Source organism: Pseudopipra pipra, chromosome 10 (genome assembly GCF_036250125.1).
Source record: "Pseudopipra pipra isolate bDixPip1 chromosome 10, bDixPip1.hap1, whole genome shotgun sequence".
NCBI classification, from domain to species: Eukaryota; Metazoa; Chordata; class Aves; order Passeriformes; family Pipridae; genus Pseudopipra; species Pseudopipra pipra.
In genome coordinates, this window is record NC_087558.1 from 25,859,954 (window position 1) to 25,882,938 (window position 22,985).

The 22,985-nt window shown below is 42.2% G+C and overlaps 1 protein-coding gene across 5 annotated transcripts in view; it reads right to left on the bottom strand.

Annotated features, from left to right (window-relative positions):
• The window catches only part of LOC135419954 (glypican-5-like), a 363,117-nt gene that overhangs the window by 156,391 nt on the left and 183,741 nt on the right, over window positions 1–22,985 (bottom strand). The window lies entirely within an intron of this gene.

Genomic DNA, 22,985 nt, shown 5'->3' on the forward strand with positions numbered 1-22,985 from the left:
AACCAAGTCCTGCTTTACCTGAGGAATAGCAGCTGTTGTCTAACCCACTCCTGTCACCCACAACTGTTGACTGAACAGTTTCTGACAGTCTTTTCTGGAACACACCACAGGGTATTCTCAAACCTAATTGGGATAGGGCTCCACCCATGTACTCTCATGGGGAAAATTCCAGGGTTGTGCACATTTGGTCTCTACTTCTCTACATGCCTGTAAACAGTCTTTATGACTGAGACTCTAAAAGTCAGATTTCAGTTGAGAAGGTAAATTCATCAGCACGTTTGCTGAATCCACTGCTTCCTGGAAGTATCCAAATTCCTGCACGTCAGCTTCAGCGTTTATCTGTTCGTGTATGACTTGGGTTCGACCTCCCCTCACAAGACTGCAAGTCCCAGAGAGCTACAGCGCAACCTTCTTCTGGCAAGTCATGCTTTGAAGCACTCAGTTCAGCACCTATTTGTCACAAAGTAGATCAGGGATGTCTGCATGACCAGTTAAGGATCAGAAAGTGACTTCTCAAACCAAACTCTCCCAGACTCACACACTCGCACGGGAGGATCCCAAGTTGGCATCTCTATAAGTGAGGTAGTAATTGGCTCTGCTCCTTTGGACTAAACGTTGAGAGAAACATCATGCTACATATTTCTCTTTGATCAGACCTACACACTTCGATATCCCAGATATTCTCCTATCAGTGAAACCTTCACTGTAAACCAATAGGTGCTGACGCTGAGGACAGCACTTCAAAATGGAAAAAAATGCCCAAATTCTATTAGATAAAGACAATAGAAAGAGTTGGGGGGAGACCTAGCTCTCTGAATATATTTGTCCTATCTTAATTTCATTTAAGATGAACAACAAATCTATGCAAACTGCTGGGAAAGCACACTGTAGTACCCTGCTGTTAAAGGTATGACTTAGGAAGAGAAAGAACTAAGAATGGTCCACTTTCTTCAACAAATGTCACTTCTCAGGGAAAAAAAAAAAAAATTGTTTAGAACAAAGAATTGACAAAAAAATCATGTTTTGCCCTAATAGCCAGATAGTTTTTAAAGGATAAACATTCAGGAAAACTTTTTTGAGTGAGTTTGTATTTTTGTGTCCATTGAGTCTTTTAAGGCAATGTTCTAATTTTTCTTGCTGTGTAATTGATCTGGAAGTAAAAACTTTCATGATGCAATGGCATGTCCAAAATAATGGCTGAGTTCAGATCTTAAAAGCAGACTCAGAGAGCTGGACTGATGTCTATGACTAACTGCTAAGGTCAGGCAAGCCAGAACTGGCCCAGCTCTAGTCTAGAACATGACCTGCACAACTGGAAATGCTCACAAAACCAACTAGAGAGCTGTGGGGAAATAGATGTGATCTGCCCAATGAGTAGGGTAAACAGCTGATGGAAGGAGAGGCAAAAGACTTATATGCAGAAACCAACAAAACCAGCTCTTGGGTTTTCCCGTGACCACCTGTAGCAAGCTGTGCTTGTCCTGTGTGTTCTCACTGAGAGATCAGTGCTAGACCAAACTCGAGCCTGGAAAGACTCAGATGGGGAGTTCACTGAAGATGGGCTACACGTCTCGAGGAGGAGACAGAGAACTGCAGGAGAACTGCACTGCCAGAGAGAAGGGAGCAATTCCCCCAGTCCATCCCAGTCAAGAACCAAAGACTGCACCACAAACAAACATTATGTCCCTCTGACCCAAATCCCACCCTGTAAATTGAAAATCCTTCTACTAGCTCTGTATCACGCTAAAATGCTTTGAAATAAATACTATACATTTCCTGAAAGATAATCTGATTACTTTACTTCTTTGCACTATCTAAACCATTTTTTTTGTTGACATCAGATCCTGAATTACTGGAAATGTACATTAGGTAAGATCAGAAATTGGCTTGCTTTATTTAATAACCTGCAATTTAACTGAAATATTGTAGTATAGAATTGTTAACTCCGGTTAAAGCTCTAGTACTTTATTCAAACTAAACCCAGAAATGTCAGCAGGAATGGCCTGGAAAGTTGTATTAAAATATTGTCACTGGAGCAATCCTGAAAGTAACTGTTACACTGGTTCCCAAAGAACAGCATGTGCAGACACGATTTTCATCTAGACCTCAAGCCTCAGGCCAATGTTATTCCACTGACTGATTGGACTAAGCTATGATACCTTAAAAAGCAAAAAGTAAATTATAAAAAACCAAACCAACCTCCCAAACCCAATTTTTCAGAAGAACAGTATCAATTATTCTAGATCTCAGCTAGCAGAGCTTCTCAGAGGTTTTAAAGGTAAAAAGTGAAATGCTGTTTTCACATAGCATTGCATTTCAACTGAAGGCACACATTTTCATATTCTATATAAATAAAGATATATTAAGATATTTGAGTCTAAACGCCCATTTTGAAATAAAGCCTGATGATCTTCTTTTGTGTTCTGAAATATGTTCTTTTTAATTCCTATTATGAAAACATACCAAGGTACGGGGTTCCCTCAAAGACAAATAGGGCTTTCTAGATAGTTCAATAATTTAAAAACAATATACAAAATAGAAATAACTTGGAATTCCAGGCAAACCACTGCAGAAGCTGCATTAGGGATAGATGTAACCAGCGGCGATACTTAGCCACAAAAGCCCAAGGGACAGGGTGCTGTTTTCACACCACTTCCTTCTCTGTTCCCTCATCCCTGCAGGAGACCATATCAGTCAGGATACTGCAGGCAGCTTGTCCAAGTATTATCCATCAACTTCCAGCTGGGAGACTATTTCCAGTGTTCCATATTCCTCAGAGCGCTGTTACCCTGAGCTGTGTCCCTGTGTCTAATGGCCTGCCCCTTTCCTGAATAAATCAGCTCCAGCACACCCACTCACCAGGGGGATTATGGACCTCACCACATTCCAAATGCTTGGCACGTGCACTGAGCATTTCAGAATTAACTGCATTGGAAATTCAGGATTCCCGGAACCCAAACTCCATCTGAACTGCAGTTCTCTAAATTTTAGTTTTCTTTTCTCCACTTGAATATTTGGCCCAACACAATTGCACTAGAGGCATCAAAATTCTTATTTAACTGTGGAATAAACAGGACAAACATCACATGGCAAGTCAGAAAATCTGAGCCTCATATTTACTTCAGCAGAATCCAGGAACTGCCGTAAACATCTCTACGGGACAGAAACTGCTTTTGATGAAATAATTTGTCATACAACCTTGAGAGTTGCCACACATGGAGAATAAGAATAAAATGCACTGGCTACAAAACTAAATATATATTTGCTGAAATGTTTCTAATTTGTTGACCACACTTTTAGGAAAATATAATTACACTCTACACATCATCTAGGCAACAATTTTGAAGCAGAAATAATTTCTGTTATGCACTTTTTCATCTTTTTTGATGGCACTGGTTGAATAATTCCACTGTGATCAACAGGGGCTAAAACAGCAACACCTTTCTGAAACATACTGGCAAGTTGAAAAGTCTTTATGACTGAGACTCTAAAAGTCACATTTCACCATTTATCTCTTTGGTGTTATAAAAACATGACTGTCCTGTATTTTCTGTACAAATGCATAAACTGTTCTGTAAGAAAAACAACCCATCTCCCCCCAACAGAAGAACACATGAAAAAACTGCAGACTGGACCACCTAAAAGAAAATATACGCTTTCTCACCCTTCCAAAAATCAGCAGTTGTCCCCCAGCCTACTAAAGCCAGAGAAGTCTAGAGTAAGCCACTGTTTTTATAGCAAAATCATGAGTGTTGCAACGAAGCAAGACTTTACAGCAATCAATTGACATCCAGCTCTGCTTCTTTCATCTTAGTGCGCAACTTAAACAGGAAACTACCCCAGAGATACACGTTCCCTGTAAACCCACCTGGAATGAGATGGCACTGTGCAAGTAATAACTGCAGAGAACTACAATGAGGACTTTTCAGTCCCCTATGTTTGACAGTAAGGCACTGGCCATAGGTTCCCATTTGCTAAGGGAATTCTGCAGTAACCTGGTTATTTCAGCAATATCCTCAGCACCCTGTCAGGGCAGACACCACCCACCACCACTTAATGACTCAGAGGTTAAAAGGTGAGAGGGGAGAGGGAAGGGAAGAGCTTTGAATGTGCCATTTAGGAAGAAGCAATGAGAAATACGGATAAGCTACTTAACTGGTCTTGAGATCCACTGAACAACTAATTCAGTTAAGTTAGGCATGGTTCACCAGACAGTGTGTTTTGTCTTATATTTATTCATAATTTGACCCTTGGGCTGGAATAGTTTGCCTGAAATTCAATTATGTGAATCCACTGCTGATCTACAGCAGCCCGTGGTGTCTCCAAATTAATAATTTTTGGACACTTCCCTTGTGGTTTTTAGATGCAGTCCTCTGACCTACAGGGTCAGGATTTTCAAGGAAAACAGAAGTGTGCACCAACTATTAAGAGAAGTGACAGATTTTGACATAATTCATCAGGATTATTGGCTTTGATCTGATTAACCCCTCTGCCCACTTCTTCACAGAACAGAAAGAACAAGCAGAACACATGGCAGCTGCATATCCCTTCCCTGGTCATCACAGTTGCTTGTCACTAAGTAACTTCAAGGAAGAAAATGCCATTTTCCTGAAGTGTTGTTGATGCTTAAACACGACTCTCCATGAGGAAGAGCCAGCCAGCACAGGATTCCCTTTAGACTCAGCTGTCCCTGAGCTGCTCCACATGATGACAGTGGCGGTGGGGGACTCCCTCCACCTCCTCCCGACCCCTGTCATTAGAACTGACCAACAGACAGGTTGTGCTTCATCTCTTGAGCGACTCCCACAACAGCCCTGCTCACAGAAATCATAGAATCATAGAATCAGCTGGGTTGGAAGGGACCTCCGAGATCATCAAGTCCAACCCTTTATCCGACCCCGCTGTGGTTCCCAGCCCATGGCACTGATGCCACATCCAGTCTTATCTTAAAAACCTTCAAGGACAGAGAATCCACCACTTCCCTGGGCAGCCCATTCCAATGGCTGATTACCCTCTCTGGAAAGAATTTCTTCTTAATATCTAACCTACACCTCCCCTAGCAGAGCTTAAGACCGTGCCCTCTTGTCTTGCTGAGAGTTGCCTGGGAAAAGAGATCAACCCCCCCCTGGCTCCCCCCTCCTGTCAGGGAGTTGTAGAGAGTGAGGAGGTCTCCCCTGAGCCTCCTCTTCTCCAGGCTGAACAGCCCCAGCTCCCTCAGCCTCTCCTCACAGCACTTGTGCTCCAGCCCCTTCTCCCCAGCCTCGTTGCTCTTCTCTTCACCTGCTCCAGCCCCTCCATGTCCTTCCTGAACTGAGGGGACCAGAACTGGACACAGCACTCCAGGGGTGGCCCCACCAGCACTGAGTCCAGGGGAAGAACCACTTCCCTGGTCCTGCTGCCACACTGTTCTTGATACAGGGCAGGATCCATTGGCCTTCTTGGCCACCTGGGCACACTCTGGCTCATGTTCAGCTTCCTGTCAATCCAAAAAATGTCTTGCATCACACGTTTTGTCATTTCTGTACCAGCCTGGCAAACCTGTGTTACAGTCATTGAGCATCACAAGGCTGAGAGGTCTCCAAGAAAGGAACGATCAATCCATGACCAGTACCACTCTCTAGGAACTAAATGCAGCTTCACTAAAATGTCACAATAAACACTTTATTTAAAAAAAAAGAAAAAAATAAAGGAACTGCACCTTGATAAATTTACTGTCAGATAATCAGCAGCCATGAAAGAAAAAACTGCCACGGTTTGCAGATTTTGCTTTTGTCTTATAGTTCAGCTTCTTTTCATCTACCCAACTTAAAGAATCAGTGCGTGAGTGCTTCATAGAATGAAATCATGGAGGATTTCAGGACTGTAGCATTTATTTAGTAGCCTGATCCATTAGGTCACTTTGCTATTAGCTCCACTCACTCGAATGGGTCTATTCCTTGTTTATAGGAAAGGTTTCAGTCAGGCCTCTACTCGTGGCAGAACTGCAGTAAGAACATCTGAGACAGGTGAACTAACAAGTAACACCCTGAACTGACACCGGGAAAGGGCACGTGTCAGGAAATCCTGAAGGCTGCACATGTTTCCAAGCCCTTGCATGCAGGGCTGCAGCCTTTGGTGTGACTGGTGAGAGTCACATAACTTCTTGGGAAACCTGAAAAACAGTGCAGCATTTTGTATTTTTAAGGAAAGAATCATGTCTTATATGCCTTATACTGGAGTAGGTGGAGTCACACCAGGGTAAAATCTGGATACTTCTTTACGCACAAAGAAAAACAATTCCATGAATTCTAAATTATCAGCTGAGCACAACTGCTGCAATATTCTCCAAGAGAAAGATTTATCTTTTTTAAACCACCCATGTAAAGAGTTCCTTTTGAAATGATTAAATAAGTGCCAACGGACTACAAGAAAGCTCAAGTCTAGCATGTAAAGAGTTTAGATGTCTGAAGATTTTGTGAAGCAGAACTGACACTATGTGAATTCTGTCTCAGTCAAAACTATTCTAATGGGCTTCAGTGGAAGTTTCACAAATAATCTTGTTTATTAGAAATTATGGAAAACGATGAGACAAATACAGTGTGCTAATGTGATAATTAGAAAAGGAAAATCATAAAGCCAGACAGCATTTATAATGGTCTTTCTCCACTTCTACAGGGCTAAAAAAGACCCCCTGCAATCTAAATTATAAAGACAATTTTAAGACTGCAGGTATAAAACCAAGTTACCAGAAGGCTTCAAGTGACTGGATGATGACACCCCATGAGCATCCTGAAAATCAAAGTGAAAAGCAACTCGGTGAAGGAATGAGCATGTAAGAGATATCAGCATCAAAAAAGATGAGTTCATCAGTTTGTCCAAAATCATGCTGAAAATGTACTGACCAGAGCTTCACAGGATACTGCAAAATGCTTGAAAAGTGTTGTAAAAGAAGTTATTACAGGCTGCTGGTGAAACAGCTTTCATTCTTCTCCCAGGTACATGAAAAATTAATACTACCTTCAAGGCACACTGAAAGCACCAAAGAAATTTGTAGATGTTAATTGGACAATCTTTATTATGTCAAGGGAAAGAAAGTACTTGCCTAGAATACCATCAGATAGGAAAGCTCTTTAATTTTAAGTGAAAAAAAAACTCTAAAGAACACACAAATGGTACCTCTAAACCCATCAAACTGAATATAATGAGCAATGAAAATGGTACAAACCCAAAAGCTGATAACCTAACTGGGAACTGGCAGCATAAAGACCATTCCCCATTAAAAGGATTCCAGAAACAGAAAATAGAACAATAAACAGTATATACTTATCAAAGTAGCATCTGTGGCCATTCCTAAGGGAAAAGAAAAGCTAATAGGAAACACCTTTTCCTCAGTAACTCTCAGGTCAGGGGAGAGCCTTCTTCACGCACAAACAGAACATAGCCAAGCTAAATCCTGATGGAGAATCTGATTCTGCATCTCTCGGAGACTGGCAGCTCACACTGTTCTGAGGGCTGTGGAAAACAAAGGGCAACAGATGACTGCCAGATGGAAGACACTAGTGGAAAACAGGACTGACTCAGCAGAAAAGAAAACACAGTCCCAGGAGAGGAGAGGACTTGAACTCTTAGAAAAAAAATAAAAGCAGACTGGCAATAAACCTCTCATCAGTGGAGAGAGAACGAGCATCAAGCAAGGGCTCACAGTATGTGGTTCATAGGACTTCTGGCAGGCCAAGGCAGTAAGAATCCAGTTGTCTTTCTGGAAGCCCTGATTGCAGATATTTAACAGTTAGTCTTGACAGACGACCATGGATATGCAAAAGGATATTCTGTGATCCTAGCATAGAAATTTTTATGAAGCAAACCAGGGTATATCTTAATTTGCACACTATCCAGCATATGCCACAGGGAGAAGACCCTGCCTGTGGCTCATTAAAAGCAAAGCAAAACAAAACAAAAATACATTAATACTAAGAGGTCAAAACCCCAGCTCTCCTCAGAAGCCAGTTTCTCCAAATGCACTTAGGTACACATGGAAGATTAAAGAACAGCTGTCAATAATGAACACATGAACTGCAGCTCTGTATGAACTCAACTCGGGGACTGAACTATGCCCTCAAACAGCCTTTGCCTAATCTCCCTGGTTTGAGTAGCGAGCCGTTCCCACTCATCCTGCAGCTCCCACCCCACAGCCCTGGATGTGCACTGGGACGCTGCTGGAGTCTCACAGCACAGCAGGACCACTGTGCAGTGGCACTGCTCCTGCTGCCATTCCAAGTTTCTTGTGTCCATTTTTGGTACTTTCCATAGCTGTGATCCCCAGGCTTGTTTCCACAGCCTTTCATCTACCCTGCTGATTATGCCAACGTGATCCCAGCCTTCCTTCCTATTTTATGCCAAGGAGGCATTTGGATAGACCAGGCTCATTCCCTCTTCCAGGTTCAAGCATAAAGCAGCTGAGATTTGCACTTTCTGAACCACTCTCACTTCCCCTGGCTACTCTGGCTCCTTAGGGATGCCTCAGACTATTATGGATTCTAAACATGTACTAATGCACATACATTGGATTTCAGTCCCTTATACAGTTTTCCCAATATCTTTTTGCAGGGCTATTCACTGCAATTCGTATCTGTTTCAGTGCCTCCACTTCTGCCCAGGTCTTAATATCTTACAGCAGGTGTTTAGTCCTTTAGCCACATATGAAAGAGTTATTGACCCTTTCTTGGCTGCAGGAGTGCAAGGTACTAAGTTCTAATTTATTCTTATTTCCAGGTTAAAAACTTCATCAGTAAGAAAATGACGCTAAATTTTATATAAGTAAAAAGTAAATAGGAGGCCTTACTGCTGTATACAAAGAGATCAGACACTAAGACTTCCAAATCTCCTGACTCAGAGTTTTTTGCTTAATCTTTTCCACCATCAAGACAGCCGAATTCATCATTCCAAAGCACACAAGTTTTATTCCTTATAGAGGAAGCAGTATTTTATTACAGAAGCTATGAGCTACCTCTCCAGCTCACCAGCAGACACATGCATTTCATCCAACTCCTCCCTTTTGCAACTCACGAACTGGCACAGATCAGGACAATGAATGTTTATTGTTCCCCAAATGGAAAACACCAACAGCCAAAATGCACTCAGCATATCCCGTGTCACTGCTTGATGGCTGCAGGCACTGGATCTGGCTTAGCCAGTGCCTGGAGGCACTCTCACTGCTGGAATTCCTCATGGACACACCACAGCCTCTGCCACACCAGCACCACATGGGTATGTGCTGAACACAGACATCTTCAGTGCCAGCTTCATGGTTTGGAAGCAGTTTAGGCATGTGACACTTTTCATTTGTTCTAGCTTTTATCTAACTAAATATTTGATGTAGTAGTTCAGCATCTAGCAAAAATCATTGCTATTATTGCTCCTGAAAACACTGCAGAAAATGTTAGTAATAGTAAAGGGCAATATGGTCTAGTTATGGAGGTAAAAGTGTCTCTGCACTTGCCCAAGTCTCTGCACTTTACCCAGGTCAAGGTTGAAGAGCTCAAGAGTAAGGTGGGAAACTGCACAGCCTCTGTTCATGTTTTTGTCTTTAAATACAAAGCATTGTTTTCCTTGCTCGAGTGTTTGGCACTTCTCACAAAAATAACTGCACTAGAGGAGAGGTCAAATGTAGAAAGATTTTCCCGTCATCACAAATTCAAAATGGAGCATATTTATACAAAAATCAATTTACTTGCCCAATACTGTTCAATTTTTCTGCTAATACTGCTGGAGATTTACATCTGGTTAAAATTGTTCTTTTCCACAATTTAGCTTCTCTCCTGCTTGATTTTGCAGTAAGGTCACAATCCCGAGTTCATCATTTCATACTTTGCTGCCCCAGAGACAAATAACAACACAAATTCACACAAGTTCTCTGCACTATTAAAAACATTAAGGACAAAATTGTTAGAGGGAAACACATATTAGACACAAATGCACATGCCACACATATTGTGCAGAAGAAAATCGAAGAAGAAAAATAAGGACAGGGAATCCCTTTTCCCCTGCTGCGAATGTTCTCCTCTTAAAAATCCAAGTGTCACAGAGACTTCTGTCCTGTAGAAACCTACTTCAATCATGGGAAGCACAATCTTATTTTTGATAGCTATTTCTAAGCTGGATGATAGCAAATGGGAAGAACAGCCACTTCTGACATATTTGCAAGTTAGTGGCACGTTTCCTCTACAGTTTGGATTTCTGTTGCGCAGATTCCCTTCCCTTACACCCCTGCAAGAGATTTAACACCTCTGTGATAGATAGAGACAAAATAAAAACACTCCCCATAAAATCCCCAAGTAAGCAAACATGAAGCAGATCATGAGACTCACTAAAGACAGGTAAACTCAAACCATTTTCCCATCACACATATAATGTAGTACACCCACAAACTTTTATTTTTTACTTTTTACCTAGAAGTTATAGACACCTAAAACCAGAAAAATAAACCTGCTGAATAATGTAACATGGAAAAAAACCCAAGCCTAACAGGACACTGTGCTAAACACAACAGAGGGACTGATGCTGCAGTGATGGCAGGGACTCTCCTGCAGCCCTTGTCTACAGAAAGCCCATGCTGACATGACTTTTTTTGCATATAGGTATAATCACAAATAATCTGTTTAGTAATAACATTCTACTATTCTCAGTTTATATTTAGGGGATGAAGTTATGTTGCGTCAAGCAGGGATCCTAAAAGAACCCTGTCCCATCCAATTCCTATTTATCATCTGAACCTAAAAAACTTAAGCTCATACTTGAAGGAACCAAATGCTGCTCTCCCAGGACCACCCACCCACTACATCCTGTTGGGTCCTCTGGTTTAGAGCAACAAGAATAAACAGGTGCCTCTTCCACCCTCCCAGATAAAGGCATACTGATCCAACTGGTCTGTCACCCATTACATGGCTGGAATCCTTGCCTCCAGGTGCAAAGCTGCACTTGGAATCTCTTCTCAGCCCTCTTGGCATGCTGTAAGGATCAAGATGCAGACTCCATTACTGCGCTCCAGGCACAAGGAGACACCAGCCCATGGTCAGCACATACCCATGGATGGGCTGGCACGGGTAAGGCCTGAGGAATGCTCGCTCACCCGCTGGGGGAATGAACAAGCTGCCTTTTCATGGTTGCTCCCAGAGAACACCATGGGCACTTCACTGCACAGCACAAGCACTTCCCACAGTAAGGGACGGAGGTCAGGACCTATCCAGCAGCTCGTTATCCTTTCTGTGGACATAAGGTGCAACACAAAGTACTTGAGAGCTTGAGCGTGACCATCCCCGGTTAAAAATGGAGCTGATAGTTTCAAGTGGTTGCCATGGGCCAAGCAGATAGAGAGCTCTTTCCTCAAGCTCAATAGCTGCCCTGACCTGTTTGCTTTTTCAAGTCCTTCCTGAGATGCAAAGAGCTTCTGCTCACCACACACAGTGAAGCTGACATCCCTCAGCATGGGAAATATGTACCTGCTCAGGCATAAGAAAAGGCCTACAAATATTAGGAAAAAAAAAAAAAAAGACAAGAGGACTGGTTTTGTTTTTCTGCTAAAAAAAAAAAAAGGGAAAAAATAGACAGGAAGTCTCTTTTTTCTTTTTCTTTTTAAGATATGTACAGTATTTAAGAACACAGAGAAAGAAAGTCATTTTGAACACAAGACAAAAAGAATGAGAGAATACCAGGCAGTTTGTTGTGGCACAACTATCAGCTACAAAGCACCACTTGTTATCTGTGTGCTAAAAATACCGTGATGATTAACGGCAAGGACCAAGGAAAAAACAAATAACAGATGAAGAATAAATGATGTAAGGATGTAAAGAAAAAAAAAGAAAGCTTGTGACATTTCAACATTTACAATAGGATCTGAATAGGCTTCAGTTGTCTATAGCATCATTCATCTTTGAGGTATCCTGAGGAACTTCAGCAAGGGGTGGGTTGGGCTGGTGCTACTGTGACTGATGGCAAATGAAACAGGCATTAGTCACTAGAAACAGCTCACAAGTATTACAGCTGGTTTTCAGCACGTGGAAAAACTTTGCAAGTCTACACAGCTAATGCTGTTGGATACTTAATTCCTCTTTTGAGTAAAATGCCAAGCACAGCACAAGAACGATGCACATCACATGGTGATGGGCAATTGTTCATTCTGAGGTGATGGACTCAAATTCTTCACCAAGTGTCTTCCCCCTTATTTAGGAAGTTCCAGGCAGTGAGGATGGCACCTTTGACCAGATAAAAGAGCTGCTGGTCACCTTCACGTTATTGAGTTCCCTTAACTATGGCATCGGCTTACAGAGACAGGGCTGAGCAGAAGGAGGTGATGGAGATGGTGCTGGGTTGCCATGGCACCAGTGGGGCTGACCCCTAGGAAGGTGTCCCTTTTGAACACCACCTCTGGTGGTACTAGCCTAGACCCTGGCTCCTGCAGAGGGAGATGGAGCAGAGACAGTCATCTCTGACACCTCCTCTGCTGATCAGCTGGCACAGACAGACTTGTATTGTGACTCTGCACGATGAATACCGTGAAGGGAAGGGACACACAGGAACCCAGGGGCTTCTGCAGCCTGACTCCTGCTCTGGCTCCAGCACAAGGGACAGAGTCCCACACTGCTCCCTGAACAGGCACAGACCCCTGTCCTCTTTCCTGTAACAAGTCAGAACCAACCTGGCCACTCCAGTCCCATTCACAGCAGTGCAGCACAAGCCAAGGACACATATCTTTCCTTGAGCTCTTTCTCAGGACCTCTTCAGCCTTCCAGGCCAAGCATAACATGAGGACCTGAATGGCAGCCAGCACAGGGGAGGATGTGTCCCTGTGATGTCATAGCAAACACAAAAATACTCCACTTAGAGAGTAGCTAAAGAATCTTACATCATTAATTGAAAGGTTTTCACCAGTTAAAGACTGCCTTAAAATCTGAAGAAAAAAAGATTTCTGAATCCTTTTCACAGTGATTTGGAGAGGAGAAATTACTTTATGCACAACTCCACTGGCTTTGAATGCTGGAAAAGACAAGAGGAGCAAGAGAAGGATGAAGCATTGACTGTAATGTCCTACCAGTGCACAGAAAATCTTTCACCAAAGTAACTGGGTAGAAAAGCTAAAAACCAAGTTCTCATTTTACACACTTGCAATTAAGTATTTCCTATCAGGAATGGCTAAGTATTTTCTGCAGACTTTTATTAAACGTCAATTCTCTACTCTCTGAGATTACATTTAAAAAACAGTTAATGAGAACTTTCAACAGTTAATGAGAGGCTTTCAAATGAGATTAAAATGAATCAAAAAAGATGTGGGGAGTGAGGGAGTAGTTCATTGCTTCCATTTAGATGAGGCACCTCCTTCTATGACGGTAAAAAAATTAACCAAAAAAATTTGAGATCAATTTGGCCAAATGTAAATTATTTCTCCTAGTTTTCTATTTTAGTGTATAAACTAAGAGTCTATTAATCCCTGAGGTGTACAAACTATTTCAAAGTATCTGTCTAGTTTTACATATACTTACAAGCTTCTGTTTGGATCTTGCCTTGGCATGAGAGTAAATACTATCAGAAACAACTTGCCTCCACGTAGACAGTTATGCTCAGCAATAATGATCTCTCATCTATTTTGAAAAAGCATCTCAGAAACTCTAACGACAGCTCTCCCCCTGGCAAATGGTGCAAACACAGCAAATTGCTTGGGGAAAAAACCATTTAATCAGTGTTTTACTAGTTTTCATCTTGAAGAGAGCAATATATGATCCACATGAAAAGGTAAGACATAAAACTATTACAAATTACTGGATGATTAGCTCAGCCCAGGCCAAATCTGTCACGGGATCAAATGGCTTAATGCCACTGCTCTACAAGGGATGTCTGCAACTTGGAGAAACAGAAGTAAGAGCCACTTCTGAGAGCACAACAGGGTGGTCACACTGTGAGGATGCAGCTGCCCAAGCTATCCCACAGGATTCATCAACAGGAACTCTGAACTCCGAGCAGACTATGAACTGCATTTCTTGCCCATGTGCAACCATGTCTTCAGCCCCCTCAGTGCCAGGGACTGCTTTCCCAGCTGACATACTTTCTCCTTCACAAACCTTCCTGGTTTTGCAGGAGTGGGTTCCCACACTAGTGGACTGGACTGCAGGCTTGAAAGCTTAGTCACGAAAACATTTGGTCTTGCATATGCACAAATCCATGGGGAATACTCCTGGATTTAAAGCTGAACCACACACACTGCAGGGCCTTTGTCAGTAAGCAGGTAAAGAGAGATATAAAATCCATTCTTACAATCAGCAAGTAAAAGCTATTGATGGAGATGCCACGCACAGAAGCTGTAAGATGATGTTATGGTGCTCATGGCTCATAGTGCAGGTTAATGAGGAACCAGGCAGAGGGGTCTGCACTGTGTTTCTGGGAGGTATCATTCTCACCTCTAACACAACAAAGCCAGGGGAGAACAGGCTGCTTTTAGGAGCAGCCCATAATCTCTGCTGAATGCTCCAGCCAAAGCCCTGCCAGGTACCACAAGCCATCCCTCCAACAGCCAGTTCAGCACAGGCACAAGAGGCAACTGGAGAAGCAGTTGCAGAAGCTGTTGCAGGACTGCCTTGCTGAGGAGGCAGTGTGCATGTCTGCACATTTTCCACACTGGTTCGTTACTTCACTCAGCACATGGGAAGGGAATGAGAATCCCATGTCTTGTTCACCTCTTACACCTCGTCTAAAAATTCTGTGAATCAATCACAGGAGAAAAGAGACTGACAAGAAAATAACTAGTTTAAGAAAACAACTGAAAGCCATTGCATAACTCCCTCTTACTTTACCTGTCCCACACAAAGCAGCATAACTCCTATATCATTACTATTTGATTGCAAACCTGGGCAGAGCAGGATGGCTGGAACCTCTGACAACCCTGCAATGACACAGCTAATACTGGTCACAGTGACAGAATCCCTCCAGCACAGTGCAGTGTCAGCTCCACTTGGCTCTGTTTCACAGGCCCCCAGGTTTGTGGGGCTGTTAGGCCACTGCTTGTCACTACTGAAAAAAAACTTTGAAAGCAATGGAAATGGAAGAAGCAGCTCCTAGTGGTGGTAGTAAAAGTAGTTTTCCCGGCAGGAAAACAGCAATGCCTGTCACACACATGAATGGCACAGCAGGGACAGCATCTCAGAGTGTTTGGTGGCTGTAAGACACAGCAAGAAGCTGACAGGGTTTGAGACCTGCCCCAAAGCAGCTCCTGGAGACCACACCATCTCTACATTTCTGCACCTGCTCCATGCAAGCGCCTCTTTTTTTTTTTTTTTTTTTAAAAGGAGAGCAAATATTTTATTCATGAAACCTGTCTCCGCTTATCTTGCTGAAAACCTGCTCTCTCCTTTCTTCAAACCAGTCACAGTAGTGACCAGAGGCAGCCAGCACAACAGGCTGACATGTAAATACAGCTCCAGGCAAAGTCCTGGCCATGCAAGGATCCTGTGGCAGCATGCCCCCCCCTAGAAGGCACCTGGGCTCACAAGGAAGTACAAATGCAGTACCTTCAGTAAGATGCTGTACCTTCAGTAAGAGGCAATGATTAATCACACAGCTGTATGCTGGTGGGAGTGGAAATGAAAAACTAGCATCCTCATTATTTAATGAAAATTAGAGCCCAGCGTGCCATAAATTGTTCTCAGGTTTTATTTTTACAAAGAGAAGGTAAATCGTATATTCATTGCTCCTCCACAGATATCTCAGAATTTCTTCAGTTAGCCCTTGAATATAAAAGAAACTGGAAATGCAATGGCACAGTTAAATCCAATATAGAATTAAGCAAACCCTTACTCACTCTGTGATTTTCAGGGGCAGGGGGAAGGGAGAGCTGTTGCCTAAATTATTCCTGCAACTTTACTTGGTTAGTCTCCAGCAGCTCTAATTTATCTCATTTGTAATCTCTCCCAACTGCAGGAGGCATGTTGGAATTGCCAGAGATCAGCTCAACAGCACATTTAGCCCTGAATTCCTGTTTCTGGCAATTATCTAACTTCTAACACTTCCACGAGGGAAAAAAGAAAAGTTTTCACTGTAGAGCTAACAAAAGGAATTTTTCTGAGCCAGGATGCCAGCTTGTAGCCTCAAGCATTAAATTGGGTTACTGAAGTTTACATCTTGTCTCCACCTTTCCTCCCAGAGATATATTGTCATTTACACTATAGTTAAGTTGGTGTACTTTTCACTGGCCTTCCCAAAAACAAGACACAGAGGGAACTTCTTACCCAACAAGAGATGTCATGAGGCTGACCCAAGGATTGAGAGGCCTCACGTGTCTTCTAGGAGTCATACTCAGCCACCAAAGGGAGATCCAGAGCACTTGGTAACTGAAGTTACACCTATGGCTGTAATTAACTATCAAACTCCTGTCCGTGGCAGGATTTTATATTTCATATTTTTATATAAAAGGAGTGTATTAGTGCATTTCCCTACAAAGCAAGCAAGCAGAAATTTCTGATTCCAAATAAATCTTTAAGCTTGGCAACATCCAAGCAAAAGCCAGTGCTAGGTTTTATGACAGAGCACCAATAACATTCCCAAAGTGCCCAAGGTACCCTGAGAGGGCCAGGGATGGGAGCTGGTCTGTCCCCCTAGATGCCTGTGACATTCCTACAGTCATCACACAGACAGCACTGCAAACATGCTGCTGTCACTTCAACATACTGTGAGTGAGTGAAGCAGACTTGTACTGATAATTACATACCTACTAAATTCTGATTTTTGGTAGGAAAGAAGCTCAACACTTCCCAGTTCCAGTTTAAAAGCCAATGCAGTAATTTTCTGTCACTTCCCTGTGCTCATTTGACGTGCCAATCATAACAGGTAACCAGCAGCAACTGCATTTCCACTTCAATGTAATTTCAAGTAACAACAGCACATGTATGGCTGAAGAGTGATTAGTACCAACACTTCTATCACAAGATAAGAGGAACAATATTACTGCTGAAGTTCATCTACAGCTTGTGGAGTCATCACTCCTACACAATTCCCAAAGTTCTAAAACGGCCTTCAGCCAGGAGAGTGACTCTCTGCATGACATTGTTAGAGCTGAGCAGGTTTAAAAAAAAAGCAACTCTTTGTGAATTACTGTTTATTAACTCAGCAGAAAGGAAAACCCCAGTTTGCATGGATTCTACTGAAAAAAAGCAAGGAGCTTTGGTTCCATTAAACCAGCAATTAAACTATTACGTTCCTGAAATCATAATTTTATAGTTAAGGCTAAAGCACTGAACAATTTAAAACAGAACCTGGCTAGGGATGTTCCGTACAGTCTATGAATATTCAGCAGCAATTTGAACCTTGAGCTCCCCCTTGTGCCGCGCAACTAAATTACGAACTGAGCAATGGGGTTTTCCTTTACCGGCTCGGGTGGCACGGAATTTTTGCATGAGTGGATCCAAGAATGTGTTAACCCCTCACGAGTGGTTAATACCATCTATATCAATGTAGTGCAGCACCTGACTGGAAAAAAAGACTAAAGGTATGTAAGAACAAGAGGTTTGTTCTCATGCTCAGCTCACAAAAGTATTAATATTTCTTAATGTTGCTGACATGTCAAAATGCAGCTGCAGCTTAATGAATGTGATACATGTGTGGTGGGGGAAAACAGTTTTCCCCCTGCAGTTATAAAATGGTAAAACCCCAGGGGATGGTGACCCTGGAAGTTTTGAAGTTTTACCCAATGAGCACTTCTGCGAAATATAAACATACCACAAGCAAACAGAAGAGAAGGTAGTTGTAGTTTGGTGGTAGAAGTGGTAGCCATGTTCTGAGGCCACGAGGAAGGGGCTCGGAGCCCCTTGGGGCCTCTGGGGGGCCCCCAGCCCCGTCTGGGGGGGGCTGCAGGGACTTGGAACAGTGTAAGGCTGGGCTAAGTACCTGTAGCTGAAAGCTAAAGAAGTTTTCTCCACCGTGAGTGAGCAGAGACAGAGCAGCAGCAGCGTCCAGAGATTGTGGTTGAGAGCCAGCAGAAGATAAGCAGCAGAAACAGCATGCAGCTGAGCAAGGAAGACACAGAGTTGTCTAAGAGAGCTGAGAGAGAGAGAGAGAGAGCAGCAGAGAGAGAGGAAGTTGGGGTAAGAACTGAAATAAAAACTCCAAACTCCTTTCGTGACCTTTCCTAAGTGGAAAGGATGGACTCCTACTGAATGGAAGTCCTAAAACTGCAGCAGCACTGCAGAGAAGAGCTAAAAAGCTCAGAGGAAGAATGTGGAGGGGGTGACCTCCCCCCCCCCACACTGCTTGAGACAGAGAACAGAGCTCTGTAGGGAATTTGAATCCCCTGAAGGACCGTCACGAAGACCCCTGCACTTCGTGATATGATGTGGTGATAGCGCCCTTGTCCTGGGAAACTCAGCCCATGGAGGAAGACCCTTGTCTGAAGACGAGTGGCAGAGGGCTTGGATACCCCTCGTGTGTATTGGCGGAGATCCAGCTACAGCTGCATGAGAAGAGGATAGATGCCTGCTGCCTTAAGAGACATTGCTGCTCTGAGAGTGAAAAGGATCTTTCCTTTTTCCCTCCTGGACTTTTATTTGGAGGGGAGAAGAGATTTGATCCATTGTAAATACTTATGTCATGGTAGAGATAGCTAAGATTGTATATAATGTATTGCAGTATTTATTTGTACAGTCATTGTAATATATATTCCCTTTCCCCCATTTTGAGTCTTGTGTGGTTGTCTGGAAAAAACCATCTCACACTGGGTTGAGATGTGGGAGGGGGCTTGGACTAGGGAATTGGATTTTTGGGGTTCTCAAACCATGACAACATGTTACATGCAAAGAGTAGGATCCAGATTAATTGTCTTCACAGATTCCTTCATTTTGACCAAAACACAGTTTGTGACGTTTTTAACGAATATTGCTTTTTACCTGAATCCACATAACCTGAGGCATGTAGTGCAATGGAAAAATGGTCTCTGAAAAAGCAAGTGTCACCTCTAGCCTCAGCCTAATGTTTTGAAGACAAAGAACACCACAGGCAATAGCTATGTAGACAACAAATGAGACTGCCTCAAGGACAGAGTTTGAGGCCAGCCATTCTAACCCCTCACTCCAGATTTATTTTTTTATTCCAAAGTAATAGCTCATCTATGAATTGATAAGGAAAATACAGTTTGGTTACATTAGTTCCACTACACTGTGGGTAACTAATGCTGACACCTGAGCACTCCAAGAATGGCAATCATCAATTTCAACAATAGGGAAGTGTTTCTTCAAGCAAAGTTCCCTGTTTGAAATAGAAATATCATTCTCATAAGGAAAATCTGTAGCTGTTAACTGAGTTTGGCTTATAAACCACATACAAATAGAACTCTCCTAAAAGTGACACTGCTTAAAAACCAAACTAATGCACATATAAAATACATCTTAAAATGTATATTAAACTTTCCTTGCACCAGAGATTATATCAAGCTGAAACACTGCTCTCCTTAAAACCAAATAGGAATTAGATTTGATGAGAGCAGGACAGGACCAGGGGGCTGAAGAATCTTTGGAGTATTTTAATAGCTGTCATTTGCATTTGTGTTTGAGGGTGTGGGTTAGAAGACACTGCCTGACAGGTACTTTGCCATGCTTTGTAAACTTTAAAAAATGAGATATTTTGAAATATTTAGAAATTGCATTTATATTGAAATATGAAAGAATATGTGTTCATTAGAAGTCTGTGGTCTGACTGTTGTTTTTTCTGGGCCTTCAAGCACAGCTCTGCACAGGGCTGCTATAAACCTGCTCTTCCCGGGATTGATGGCTGATGTCCACTCTCCTGCTCTGGTTTCTGGAGCAAGGGATCCCAGTATAAAGGCAACAAGTTGACACATGAGGTCTGTAAACGTGTGGACTGTAAGAGCAGGCTGTGTTTTTTAATCCTTCATCCCCCCCAGGTTCTGCAAGTCCAGGAAGGCTCAGATTGCCTTCCCTCCATCCACACTGGTGTTACTGCCTGGGAATCTCAGAAACAAGTCCCAGCTGGGAGCTGTGCCTGTGAGGTTGATGTGAACACACCACTGATGCCCACAGAGAAAACAGATCTCATGGTACCCTGCACAGCACAACCCCTCAGTCAGAGGAGTCTGCTATATGGGAATTTCTGAGATTAGAAACACACTTTAAGTGACAAATTCTGGTCTTCCAGTAGATAGATATGTGTAAAATAAAAGCTGTGCACCAATTGCTGGCAAAACCTGACTCCTGGATAGACCTGAGACAGGTGCAATGGAAACACAGCCCATTTTCTTTCTCAGTAGATAAAACAATATTAGGAAAATCAGCTCCTTTAGGGCAGTGCTTGTATTTATAAAAAAGTCTGCAATTTTTATCAGTCACACACCTCTTCCAGAATTTTCTACTGCATGCTAAACAGGTAGACAATTCACAAAATATGAATAGCCTTCAAATATCCTCGTAGGTTTTTGAGTGGGGTGGGGTTTTTTGTTTGTTTGGGTTTTGGTTTTGTTTGTTTTGTTTTAATACTGTCTCTAATTTCTCCGTAATTTTTTATGATAATGATTTTGTATTTTTTTCCCAGACACAGGTACTGATTTGCACTGGGCTGGATGCAGATCCCCATGCAACGAGCACAAATTAAGCAGCCTCATCAGATGAGCATTCCTCATTTCCAGTTTAGGATGTTTTTGTGTTCTTTCAGGCAGTCTTAATCCCGTGGATATGGGTAATGCTGATTTAATAATCACACATGGTTTTACTCAGAATGTTACCTGGCACTATGTCAAATGCCTTAGAGAAATCTAGGTTTGTTAACAGTTAACTGTATCAAACTTTTGTGAATGTCAAGAAAAATCCAGCATTGAGATTGTCTGATAAGATCCTCTGCTCATAAACCAATATTCCCTGGAACTATGTTACCACCTTTAGGTTCTTTATTATTTAGGTCCCACATGACCCTTCATAACTGCAATTATCAAACTAACTGCTCATCACTCACCTGAGCAATCCCATTCACTGATTCTGGAACAGTGATACATCATGAGCTTTTACTCCCAGGTTTTCCAAGCAGTCCTTGAGCAGTAAATCCATTTTTGTGTCTTTACAGACATTTGTCCACATGGGCTGTGCAACTGCTGCCACAGGGGGTCATGGAGAGACATCAGCACCTGGTCAGACTGTGGCTTCAACCTCCAACAATTACAGGTGTATTTTTTCTTCAAGCCTAAGCTGTGCACAGACTGTGCCTGTGGTGACACATTTCATGGAGAGAAACAAAGCAACAGGGCAAAACCAAGCACTATCCTTGGCAACCAAAGGTTGCCTTGTATTCACAGGAGTCGGGTACCCTTCCATTCACCCTTCACACCCTCAGCAAATCAAAGCAACTTCCGTTAGGACCATATCTACCGCAAATGAAACTGCTGTTTCCCTTTGTCTTGTAAAATGAATTTGCTGCTTTTTTTTCCAAATAATTTAATTTTAGCCTAACTCTGCTATTGTAAAAATCCCAAGGGCAGGACTTGCATTGATATTAGAAGGACACTTGGCTAAACCAGACTGATGTTACCATTCTCCCTACTCCTTTCTCTGGGATGAATGCACTCGATCCTCTGGTCCTCAGTGTGAGAAACTACCACCTGAAATGTGAATGTTTCTTTGTTCCCCCACACCATTTCCAGTAAGGATCAGGACAACTTAACCTCTAATTCCTGAGCACCACCATGCCTTGGGTGACATGGTCAGCCCTGGAAGTAAGACACTGCAAAAGCAGTCAGGTGATGTCCCCACAGCTCCAAGATTCAAGAAATCTGATAAGTGTGCAGATTTAAATATTTAAGCATAACCAGCATACTCCTCCCTCCTCTTGCTCCCTTAACCTTCCTTCCTAAGGAAGAATGTATGAGGTCCCCTCTACATCTGCCACTGCTCTTCCCAGCAGGAGTGTATCAATCACTATTTATAGTCATAAAAGATCAGGAGGATATATCTTGAAAATTAAGACTTTTTACGTATTTTTAAAAGAATTCTTTTCCTTCCTCATTTTCCATAGCAAAGTAAAGAAGAAAAAGAAAATAGAAATAAAAGTGCTTGCAAAGCCAGAGAAAAATAAAATTACATAAAATAATTTTTTAAAATTTTCTATCTTCTCTTTCATTCAATGGTAAATGAAAAACAAACCCCAAAAACCTCCTCATGAAAAACTCCAGACTGGGAATTTTTTTTGGTTTTATTGTTGTTGTTGATTGAGCTTGCACATCTGTGAATTAAAAAGAGCTACCATTTTGGGAGCATGTTTATCTCTTCTGTTGAAAATGTCTGTTAGTTTTCAAACATTTAGAGTTTTTTAATTAAAAAAAAAGGAAACACATTATCAAGTGCCCCCCACTTTCTAAGCAGAGCACAGCAAAAGGCTGACCATTAGATGGCCTGGGCACGCAGAATGAAATTAAACTTGTGAAACTTCAGCTCGAGAGTGTGTGTTTCTGGGAGATAAACATGTAAAGAGTTATAAAATATCAAAGTTAATCAACTGTTGTCTCTCTTTTATTCTGTCAGCTCTTTGGATTAGACTACACAGCTTCACTACCATGCACTAGCAATAAGAGTAGATAGAAAAATCTTTTTTATTATTCTTTCTTTAGAGAATACAATTTTCAAAGCCTGATTATAAATCCTTGGCTGGCAGGAATAACTACCAGAAGTATTGTGTAAGAAATATATTCTCAGCACAATGCAAAAGGCTTTCATGGTGGATTTGGGGAAAGTAATGAAAATTATCATTAAACCTCAAACTGGGCAGACATCGTACCTCTCCACACTAAGTCTAATAGCTTATCTTCACATTTGCATACCATCCCTCATTTCATATTTTTAGTTACAGAGCAGGTGCTTTTAGACATTTTTAATGCATCTACACATTTCTGCCTTTCATTCCACTGTATTCCTCCAAGTCTGAAAAGGAAAATGGCACCAACCCTGCATCAAATCACTGGCTGTGGAACGTATCAA